General features: G+C 48.8%; 1 protein-coding gene across 2 annotated transcripts in view; it reads right to left on the bottom strand.

Moving 5' to 3' along the window:
• The window catches only part of LOC114587755 (stimulated by retinoic acid gene 6 protein-like), a 48620-nt gene that overhangs the window by 35729 nt on the left and 803 nt on the right, over positions 1-12088 (bottom strand). The gene's annotated exons all lie outside the window — the stretch shown is intronic.

Consider the following 12088-nt stretch of genomic DNA (forward strand, 5'->3'; position numbering starts at 1 on the left):
TTGAGAATTCAGCTAGGACATAAATGAAGTTATATGCAAGCGAGGGCAGGGCTTGTGTACTTTGCATAGACACGTAGAAGACATGCCAGTATGCACAGACTTGTCATGTCACAGTGACATGAAACAACAGCTGCTGAAATTCCCTGTGTCTCATATCTGGATCTAACAACCTCAGCTCCACGTAGAAACCCTTTTGCAGAATTAAGACTTAATGTCATGCTCTCTGCCTTTTCAGATGGCCGTTATAAGAAATTACCCTTGGAACGGTGTCTTGTCTTTACGTATTTTGCAAAACTGTCACAGATGATATTGACCATTGTATTACTCAATGTCCATTTTATAAAGATCCCCGTGAAAAACATTTGTCCCAACTTTAGTTACAAGAAGAAATCTGTTATACCTGGTGAGTTTGTATGTTTCTTGCTGTTTGATAATGAAAAAGATGCTTCTTTGCATATTTATCTGCACTGCCAAGAAGTCAAGAGCTAAATTTGTGGCTCAGTTCTGAATGGTCTATGCAGAACTGGCAAAACTGACATACAAGCTATGGAACAAGGATAACTGTGACTTTAAAGATGAATGGGAACCCTTTACAAAGTATTTGAAGACACAACAAAGCGAACTGGACTCCTTGGCTGGTTTTGAATAAACATTCACAAACTTTTTATTGATAATTATTACTTAAATAGTTTGAGGATCTATACAACTGTGTAACATGCAGAAAACAGCATTTTTAGAGAAATCAAAGACTGGAACGGAGGGAAGTCAGGAGGTGGGGGTGGGTGGATGGGTTCTGTGGGGGGGGAGGGAGGAAAAATGGGGGGAAATAAGGATGATATGTTTCTGGATAATATGTTTTGTTTTAATTTTGAATAAAAAAGTAATTAAAAAAAGTTCTGAATGGTCCTTTTTGCTTTCTGTTTGACGCAGGTATATATAGCTACACTAATAAATTATTACTTTCCTACCTGTCCATCCACCTGTGCATACAATAGCCTTATTCTCCTTTGCATCTGGCCACTTGCAAATGCTGCCTAAAAATGCTGTAATGTGTGAACCGGTTGAAGCTGATGCAACTTATGCTTCTGCCTTCCCCACCTGATGAATTCTACCAAGATGAGCTGCTTCTCCTCATCTCATAGAATCATAGTGTTGGAAGGGATCTTGGAGATCATCTATTGCAACCCCTTCGTTAATGTAGGATCTACGATGGGTCTGCGATGACGGTATCTCTGACAAACAGTGACCCAGCCTCTCCCTTTAAAACTCTAGTGAAGAGCTCATCACCTCCCCAGGCAGTCTGCTTCACTGTAAGGAACGTTCTCCCAATGTTTTCATACACCTCGCCATTCTGGTTCCTCTCCTCTCAGGGGCTGGACTGAGGAGGAATGATGGGAGCCGCTGCCGCCCCTTCTTCTGAACCTTCCCAAGGGCAGGAGGCCAGTATTGACTTAGAACAGTGGTTTGCAGAGGGGCATAGTCCAGAGGGGAAAAGCTGGGAAATACTGGGTGAGGAACAGCTAGAAGAGGAAACGCCAGGAGAGAGACAGCTGGCAGATTCAGTGTCCTTGTACAGTGTTCCTTACCCCCCTTCGCCTAAGACGAGACAGGCTTTGAGAGTAAAAGAACAGAGAGCTCAGCAGAAACAACTTCGGATTACCCGACGTAGGAGTGACGTAGATATATGGGGACGGAGGGGGTGAGCCTTTACTGGGAGCAAAGACATTTCTAGAGAGATATGCATTCTTTTGTCTCTCGCTGTGATTATTAAAGAAACTAACTGGTAAGGGTGCTCCTTTCGTTTGATCTTCTTAATTACTGCCACCGAGGGAGGGATCCCTTCCCGAAAGCCTGACATCTCCTCTAGACATTGATCAATGTCGTCCTTAAAATGTGCCTCCCAGGTGCCGTAGTACATATGCAGCTTGACAAGCAGCCAAAGACTGCATTAGCATTGTTAGCACACTGTTGGCTCATGTTCAGCTTGTGAGCCACTAATTCACCGTTTTATATCTGCTGCTGCCAAGTCCTATTTTCCCCATCTTAGACTTATGCTTGTGCTTCTGAGTGTGTGTGTGTGTGTGTGTGTGTGTGTGTGTGTGTGTGTGTGTGTGTCAAAATCCAAGACTTTGCTTTGCTCCAGCCTTTCAAGGTAATGCTGATTCTAGCACTCTATATGCACAGAAGTGGAGAGAAGAGATTATTCCAATGAAGGAGGAATGGCTTTTAAGTTATGGACTATGCAAAGTTGACAGCAATGTTAAGAGATCAAAATGATGAACTTTTTACAAAAGAACGGAGACCTTTTTTTGGACCATTTGGGAAAGCACTACAAATGAAATTGCAGACAGGATTCGAGATAGGAGCAGCAGAAGAAAAATGATAAATTAATTGTATTAGAGGGATTTTGATAATAGATGAGAATTATATATATAATGCAGTAGAAAAGAGTTTGAATTAAATAACTGTGGAGGTGGGAGTGGAAAGTCAATATGTGAAATAATGTAACTATTTAATTTGAAGTTAATTTGTAAAAATTCGGAAGAGTGTGTGTGTGTGTTTGATTGATTGTATCTTGTCCCTCGCACCACTATGTTATCTTCAAATCTGATAAGTTTGCCCTCTACTTCCTGCAAAAATGATAACAAGCAGAGGTTGTAAGGCGGAGTCTTGTGGCAAGGCCTCCCTTATTGGGGTTGTGGGTCCACCTAAGGCAGTGTTTCCCAACCTTTTTTGGGCAAAGGCACACTTGTTTCATGAAAAAAATCTCGAGGCACACCACCATTACAGCCCCGTGACGTCAGCGCGCAGCGTCACGCCGGGAGGGTCATGAATTGCTAGGAAATTACATAATCACCTCCTTGAGGGCTGGCTCATCTTCTCCGAAGGCAGAACCCCATTAATTAACAGCACAGACTCACACCATAGCCAAGACGAGGGGGGGAAACCTCAGTCATGCACAGTCATGCACATGTGGGGGCTAAATGAGGGCATAGAGCAGGGTTCAAATCACCCCACCTGGCCAGGACAATCCCTGGGTGCTCCCTTGGGCCACTCGCCTGACCCACCTCGCAGGGCTGTTGTTGCGAGGATAACACGGGGAGAACCACGCGCGCCCCCGGGAGCTCCTTGGAGGAGAAAGCGGGCGATGAATGCAATGCACGAAATATATGAGAGGCGACCAGGTTTTGCAGGTGAGGGGCCCCCGCCAGCCTCCGCTTCCAACACCCGACGCAACGACGCCGAAGTTTCCCCCCGGGCTCGGCTCGGGGAGCAGCGCTGCTCCCCCCCGGCTCCCCTTCGCCCTCCCGGCTCTCTCTGCCGCCCACTGGGGACCCCCCTCACCTGCCAAGTCCAGAGCGCCGGTGGAAGTTGCATGCATGCATGCAGGGCGCCGCGTTGCCATTGCATTGCACTGCACTCCATGCAACGCCTGCACGCATGCATTGCCTTGCACGCCCGCCAAGGGGTCTCCCCGCGGTCCGATGCGTCCCCTCCGGCGCGGATGCAGCATTGCAAAAATAACCCCCCCCCCCGATGCAGCTCTACCTGGGGGGCAGCCTCCGCCGCTCCGCCTCCGCGGGGATCCCCGGGCTCCATCCTGCCGCCCGATCTCCGCGGGGGCGCAGGCAGGCTGCGCGGGGTCTGCGCGGAAGAGCCCCTGCCCGCCCGGCCGCCACCGCCGCGCTCATTCCATGGCCGGGAGAAGAGTGCTTCAAACAAAACGCCCGGCCCGCCAGGCCACGCTGGGAAACGAAGTTTGCGCACCCCGCGGGGGCGCGGAGCCCAAGGGCGAGGGGACTATGGATCCCGGCAGCCCCTGCGCCGGGGACAGAGGGGGAGAGGCCGGGTGCAGGGATGGAGGGACGGGTGGGCGAGCGAGTGAGTGAGTGGCAGCCGCCAAGCCTTGGCCGAGAGCCAGGAAGGGCCTCCCCGGAGGAGGAGGAGGACGAGGGAGGCGCAGAGCGGGAGGGAGGGAGGGAACCCCAGGGGCCATCGAAAATTTGACTTTTAAAAAAAAATCTTTCAATTTTTTAATTTTTCCCGCGGCACACCAGGCAACATCTCGCGGCACACTAGTGTGCCGCGGAACAGTGGTTGGGAAACACTGACCTAAGGTAATAAAGGTAAAAAGGTAAAGGATCCCTGGATGGTTAAATCTAGTCAAAGGCAACTATGAGGTTGTGGCACTCATCTCTCTTTCGGGCCAAGGGAGCCGGCATTTGTTCACAGACAGCTTTCCGGGTCATGTGGCCAGCATGACTAAACCACTTCTGGCACAACGGAACACCGTGACAGAAACCAGAGTGCATGGAAACGCCATTTTACCTTCCCACCGCAGTGGTACCTATTTATCTACTTGCACTGGTGTGCTTTCGGACTGCTAGGTTGGCAGGAGCTGGGACAGAGCAATGGGAGCTCACCCCATCGCAGGGGTTTAAACCACCGACCTTTTGATCAGCAAGCCCAAGTGGCTCCGTGGTTTAGACCACAGCACCACACACGAAAGCTTTTTTATTTCTGAGCCACCTAACAGTAACATTGACCAGCCCGCATTTTTACCATGTTATCAACAAGGATATCGTGGGAGATCTCATCTCGTGCTTTGCTGAAATTAGATGCTATGCCTTATTTGCTAACCCTGGGTGGTGATGACTAATAATCACAACTCATGCCAACCCACTGTGTACAAGCAAACACTAGCTTAGAAAAGGTTGTCTCTGTGGCCCTGTGTATCTTTCTGCACCTTCCTGCTGGCTTGGCTTCCTTTATTTTCAGATCTGAACGCTCTCGGCTCTTAGTGTCTCAGTCAATACTGTATCAGACAGGACAGACTGCAAAAACAAGTGGACTCAGCTGTTCATCCTCCTGGCATCCTGCCCATTTGAAATCAAATAAGAACTCTTTGAAATCCAGGGCTGGGGATTATATATATCAACATTAAAAATATATATAAAACAAACTCCATTGTTGCAGTGTTGTTATTCCATGTCGGAGTGTCTCTATGGGGACCAACACGGATGTCCTCAAAGAGATCTGGCATTGCCTCATATGCTACTAGGCCAGTGGTTCCCAAAGTGAGAGGTATTGAGCCCTGGGGGGGCAGTGGGATTGCCTAGTGGGGGGTATTTAGAGGCAGGAGGGCAGTGAGGTCCTGGAGGCATAAGTGTGATGGCCTGGGATTCGAACTCGGAGGCTGAACCTGAGGAATCCCAGCCTGCACAGGAGCAGTGGCGTAGCGTGGATTGTCAGTACCCGGGGCAAGGCAAGTAATCTTAAGTGATTACTTGCCTTGACCCGGGGCAAGGCAAGTAATCTCCCCTAAGTGAGAGAGAGTGAGTGAGCCAAGTAGGGGCAGAGAGCTGCGAGTGCGAGCGCGCCCCCCCAGATGTTGCGGCCGGTGCGGCCGGGCCCCCCTGCACCCCCCACACTACGCCACTGCACAGGAGTCCCTGCCTCCAGAACCAGCTGAGCTGGGGCTGGGGCTTGAGCCTGAAGGGTCCTCACCTGTGCTGGGTCCTCAGGTGCAGGGACCAGCTGAGTCTGCTCTAGCTCCTGAGGTGATGGAGGACCCATTGCCTGCAGGTGCTCCACTCTCAGCCCCGTCAGGGGAAGGTGAGGTTGCCTCTGGGTCCGGTAACCCTCCAGCCTCTCCTGAGCTGCAGAGGCTCAGGGCAGAGAGGTGGAGGGAACTAAGTTCCCGCAGGAGGAGTGCTCGCCTCCAGGCCAGGAGAGGCGACTCACCTGTGGACCGGGGCCACCCTATGCCTTGGGGGAGATAAAAGCCAGCCGGCCCAGTCCCAGGTTGCGGGAGCAACATTGTTGGTAGCCAGTTCCTGCCTGCACCCTGTCCTGCTCTCCTGCCAGAGTTCCTGACCTCACCCGACTCCCTGCCTTGGACGCAGCTTCAGCTTTGGCGGACAGCCTCCATACCACACCCTTGAACTCGGACTGGACTCAGACCTCGCTGCACGGTTAACCCTCAGGACCAGCACAATAAGTGACTGAAAAGCTGGCATCACCAGATCAAGTTCATTGGTTTTCATAGAAACATAGAATTGTAGAGTAGAGTTTAAAGGGACCACAGGGGTCATTCAGTCCAACCTCCTGCAATGCAGGAATCTTTTGCCTGGTGCTGGGACTCAAACCCACAACCCTGACATTGGAAGTCTCTTTTGTGTGTGTGTGCCAAAACCCGGAAGTCTCATTGTTGACTGATAGTTTTAATGGGATTTTGAATGAACGTGCAATTAATTGTTGCTGTTTTGAATTTTATCTCTCTTCCTTAGTGGGTCATGTTCTGAACAATTCTTATTATGAGATAGAGGGCAGTGGGGATGAGTTTTTGGAACCAAGGAGATGGGGACCTGAAAAAGTTTGGGAAAGCGTGTTCTCCCTAACAGAGAGCACGTGTTGCGGTGGGGGCCAGTAGGTCGCCCCACTGTTGCTGGGTGGCTACGTTTGGATGGCCACAAGCAGTGAGTGGATAATTCGAGTCCCTGGGGAGATTTTGATGTTGCCAATTTGAAGGAGGGGTCAAAGGTTTTAAATACTGGACACGTAGCCTTGGGCGTCCTCTTGGGCTGCATGCACCGGATCACCCGCCCACGCTCCCTGAAAAGGGGGGGGTTGTTGTCCTCTGACCTTGCTATGCTTTTGGGGCAGGGGCCTGGTAGGAATTTTGTCCATTTGGCTGATTGGCTGGTGCCATTTGGTTTTTGCCTACTGCGTAGCAAATTGTCACAACTTGTAAGGTTGGCGGTTAGGCATTGGTTCAAATTGGTTGGTGGAGGGGTAAGTGCCTACCCCTCCAATGGTGGTGCTGAAAGGGAATTCCGTTAAAGGAATCTGGGGGCTTGTCATTCTTTCATCCAAGTCCCTGGCATCAGACTTGGGCCGTGCAAGCCACCAGGAGCATGCGGGTGAAAAGTGAGGGACTGAGGCCCAGCTTCATTTTCTCCCCAAAAATTGTTTCCCTGACTGGTTTCCGCTGGAATCCGGAAGTCAGTTCTGTCCCTGGGGCAAGGACAGATAGTCGTAACCAATGCCTAAGCAACCACTCACGTGTGTGTATTTAAATAAAGTTGTGGCCAAAATCATGCTAAAAACCTTAAACAAAAATTGATGTGTGAAGTGTGAGTTTATTTGGGGTGGCTTGCGGACCTTGACACGCAACCTCTGTTCTAGATTCTCAGGCATACTGAGTGGGCTATTTTGGCGCTCACTTCAGGAACATGGAGGGTGAAACCAGCGCTGATATTTGGTCCTGTGTGGTGGCTTTTCCTGTCAGGTAGCTGCTGTAGCAGGAGACGACTGGAGACAGATGGAGGAAGTCTGCCAAATGAGGAAGTCTACACCACTGGCATGACCCTAGTCACAACTGACTTTCCTTCTTCTTCCTGCTATTGTTAATGGGAGGAAATCTCTCACTGGCACTGCGCTGTGTTGCGGTAAGAAAACCCACAAGAACTGTTATCAATCCAGAACTGGAATCAGGCATTCACTACTGTCATTGTACGCAATATAAAAGGAAAAACTTTGGGGAGCAACCCAATGCACGTATTTAGTGCAAAGGGACTTTATTTTGAATTAGTATGAGATTCTTATGTAGCTAGAAATACTGTTTATAAGAGGCGGGAACCAGACTGGTTTTCTCAACTAATTTTCTTAAAAGAACACACAGGGGAGCTTATCCCACCATCGCTCACTTTTCGTTCTATTTTGCAAATTGCATCACAATGGAGAACCGTAACAAAACGCACAGTTTCAGATCTCTAATGCATAATTGTTAAAATACATGACTGGAAACAATTGACGAGCCTTAAAATCAAGCCAAAAGTAAAAACAACTATCTAATACAGCTCCTTCCAAAATCCAGGGTGAGTGGTGGGAGGTTGTGAATTCTCAAAAGTTATGAAAGTTAGGAATGAAAACCATATCATGTCTAAATCTATTAGATTTATTTTCCACGTATCGTGCGTTAATTTTTCCATGAAACTGAGATGTCAAACCTGCTTGTGCCAATTTTCAATAAAAGAAAAACAGAGGACCTTTTGCTGCCTGCAGCCAAGAGGATTTCCAAGAAGGAGTTTGGGGGCAGGGGAGAGCAAAACGAGCTGCTTACAGGATGATCTGCTTACATATTTTAGAAATATGATCAAAGCTAGAGGAACAGTCCGTACCTGCAGGACTGTTCTGAGCATCTCTTCCGGCACTCAGGTGATAAGGTAAAGGTAAAGGTACCCCTGCCCGTACGGGCCAGTCTTGACAGACTCTAGAGTTGTGCGCTCATCTCACTTAAGAGGCCGGGGGCCAGCGCTGTCCGCAGACACTTCCGGGTCACGTGGCCAGCGTGACAAGCTGCATCTGGCGAGCCAGCGCAGCACACGGAACGCCGTTTACCTTCCCGCTAGTAAGCGGTCCCTATTTATCTACTTGCACCTGGGGGTGCTTTCGAACTGCTAGGTTGGCAGGCGCTGGGACTGAGCAACGGGAGCACACCCCGCCATGGGGATTCGAACCGCCGACCTTCTGATCGGCAAGTCCTAGGCGCTGAGGCTTTTACCCACAGCGCCACCTGCGTCCCACTCAGGTGATAGGGATGGGTTAATTTTACTGGAGTGAGTGCTAGTGGTAAATTAGTTTAAGACAGGCTTTGCTCACTGAGGCTGAGATTGTCTTTTTTGTGGTGCAGCGGTCCAATGGGAGCCCCAGGTTTAATCAGAAAAGCTTTCTCCCAGACCTGTCTCAGGAAAAAAACCCTCTGAAGACCTGGAAACCACATTTCACATTCAACAGTATCTAATGCAGTTGTGAGACCAGCCCCTTCCTGCAGGTACGGACTGTATCTCTGGAACTCATTTTCTAAGGGTGTTGATGGTCTAGGGAAGCCCACCGTACAGTGGTACCTCAGGTTACATACACTTCAGGTTACAGACTCCACTAACCCACAATAATAATAATCATCTGAGGCCCCTCTTCATCTGTCTCCTCCATGAGAGGTCCAGAGGGTGGAAACATGAGAACGGGCCTTTTTTGCAGTGGCTCCCTACTTGTGGAATGTTCTCCCCAGGGTGGTTCATCTAGTGCCTTCATGATTACGGCCTCGGCCCAGTATACCTGAAGGGGCGTCCCCACCCCCATCGTCCAACCCGGACACTGAGGTCCAGCTCTGAGGGCCTTCTGGCGGTTCCCTCACTGTGAGAAGTGAGGTTATAGGGAACCAGGCAGAGAGTCTTCTCAGTTCCACCCTGTGGAACGCCCTCCCGTCAGATGTCAAGGAAATAAACGGCTATCTGACTTTTAGAAGACATCTGAAGGCAACCCTGCTTAGGGATGTTTTAAACATTTGATTGTATTTTTAATATTCTGTTGGGAGCCACCCAGAGTGGCTGGGGAAACCCAGGCAGATGGGTGGGGAATGAATGAATGAATGAATGAATGAATGAATGAATGAATGAATAGGCAGGCACCAGGGTGGGGAAATTCCTCTTCAAAAAAAGCCTTTTGCTGATCAACTGTCTACGTCCTTTTAAATGTGCTTGTGAGAGAGGAGGCTATTGGTTTGTTCTTGTTTTTATTATGTACTTTGTGGTGTGAACTGCCCTGAGATTTTCAGATGAAGGGCAGTATACAAATTTAACAAATAATAATAATAACATTAAAATAGTGATGGTTCCCAAAGAACAACAAATCATGGCAGAAAGTTAACTGTATTTATTTTTAGCTCCAAACAGTTGTGGATAAGTATAGATTGTCTAACACAGGATGCAGGGGGAGGGGGAGCCCAATCAGTTGTTACTAAGAAGTTTGCCAGTTGCAACATATGGTTGAATTTATAAATGAAAATGCTGACAAACAGGTACTATTAATTCTTCAACATCAACTTCGCTGGACTGGTCATGTTGCTCGGATGCCTGATTATCGTCTTCCGAAGCAACTACTCTATTAGGTAAGGTAAAGGGGCCCCTGACCATTAGGTCCAGTCGTGACCGACTCTGGGGTTGCAGCACTCATCTCGCTTTATTGGCTGAGGGAGCTGGTGTACAGCTTCTGGATCATGTGGCCAGCAAGACCAAGCCGCTTCTGGCGAATCAGAGCAGTGCACGGAAACACCGTTTACCTTCCCACCGGAGCGGTACCTATTTATCTACTTGCACTTTAACGTCCTTTTAAACTGCTAGGTTGGCAGGAGCAGGGACCGAGCAATGGGAGCTCACTCCGTCGCGGGGATTCAAACCACCGACCTTCTGATCGGCAAGTCCTAGGCTTTGTGGTTTAACCCACAGAGCCACCCGCATCCCAACTACTCTATTACAAACTTTAAAAATGGAAAGCATCATGCTGGTGGTCAACAAAAGAGGTGTAAAGACTTTCTCAAGGTAAATCTTTTAAAATGTAGTATAAACACTGACAACTGGGGAACCCTGGCCTGCTACGAGTGCTCCAGTTGGAGAACAGCCTTTACCAAAGGTGTCATGGGCTTTGAAGAAGCTCAAACTCAGGACAGAAAGAAGAAACATGCTAAGAGGAAGGCACGCTTGACATACCCTCACCGTGATCAACTCCCGCCCAGAAACCTATGTACCCAATGTGGAAGGATGTGAGGATCCAGAATTGGCCTCCAAGGTCACTTACGGACTCACTGTAAAGACCGTGTTCATGGAAGACAATTTTACTCGGCTACGAGTGATTGCCGAAGAAGAAGAAGAAGAAGAAGAAGAAGAAGAAGAAGAAGAAGCTTAGAACAAAACATAATGGACTCAACCCACTACCAGTATGACCTTTAAAACATACTGTATTTTTTGCTCTATAAGACTCACTTTTTCCCTCCTAAAAAGTAAGGGGAAATGTGTGTGCGTCTTATGGAGCGAATGCAGGCTGCGCAGCTATCCCAGAAGCCAGAACAGCAAGAGGGATTGCTCCTTTCACTGTGTAGCGATCCCTCTTGCTGTTCTGGCTTCTGAGATTCAGAATATTTTTTTTCTTGTTTTCCTCCTCCAAAAACTAGGTGCGTCTTGTGGTCTGGTGCGTCTTATAGAGCGAAAATACGGTAATTTTCATTCGCTGGACAGAATCGAAAACAGATTGGCATCAGATTTCTCCTGCCTTAAGTTTGAGAAAAAGGAGCTAAAAATCTTAGCCCCATGAGTTTCCATGCTCCTCTCCTGCTTATTTCTGCCTCTCTTTCCTCTTGATTCTTCTGTGTTCAACTTCAGACTGAAAATTCTTGGCGCTATAGAACAGGGGCCCCTTGTCCTTTCCTTTGGAAAGCACTCGTTGACTGGTGGAATTACAGAAGTAACTACACAGAATTAGGCTGTTAAGATGTTTCCTTTCTGGCCAAATGACAAAAGTTCCTTACCTAAAGATCTCCCTTTCCCTGACCTCTTCCCTATATATCCCCGTGTCAAACAGAAGGAGCATGAGAGAGAAATATGTTTTCCATACATCCCCATATATGTGCGCACGTTTCTATAAATAGATTTCGTTCGGGAAAGAAAAGCAATTGGGGAAGGGCAATGTCATTTGCAAACACAGCTAGCAGGGGAGAACGGAGGCTCCACCCGGGTCAAAAACCCAGTTTGGCAAAAAAACCAAAAACCCACGGGCATTTGGGTACACACAAAGGCTGGGAGCCTCAATGGTGCCCTTCCGGGGGCTTCACTGGGGCAAAAAAACCTGGCTAGCCCCCAACCCACCCTGGCTCTGAGAAAAGGGTGAACGCTCTCCGTGGCGCCCCATCCTTTCTTATTTCCATCAAAGATTAAGTTTCAAAGAGATTCAAAACAAGCCAAGAATAAAAACAAACTCCTGACAAGTAACGGGAGGCTTCTCACGGGTTTCACCGCAGCACCACCAAGAACAGCGATGCACTACCCATTTTCCCTGGGAGTAAACTCCACTGGCCTTAGTGGGGCTTACTTTTGAGTAAGACACGTGCAGGGTCGCGCCTAAACAGCAACCGGTTCGCGGTGGGGTTTGGAAGGCGACACGTAGGGGTGTCAAATAGAATCAAAACCGGGAGGGGGGGCAGGTAAACCCCGCCCTGCATAATCGATTACAGGATGTGGTGGACACTCAGCCT

The sequence above is a fragment of the Podarcis muralis genome, chromosome 17 (genome assembly GCF_964188315.1).
Source record: "Podarcis muralis chromosome 17, rPodMur119.hap1.1, whole genome shotgun sequence".
Lineage (NCBI taxonomy): Eukaryota > Metazoa > Chordata > Lepidosauria > Squamata > Lacertidae > Podarcis > Podarcis muralis.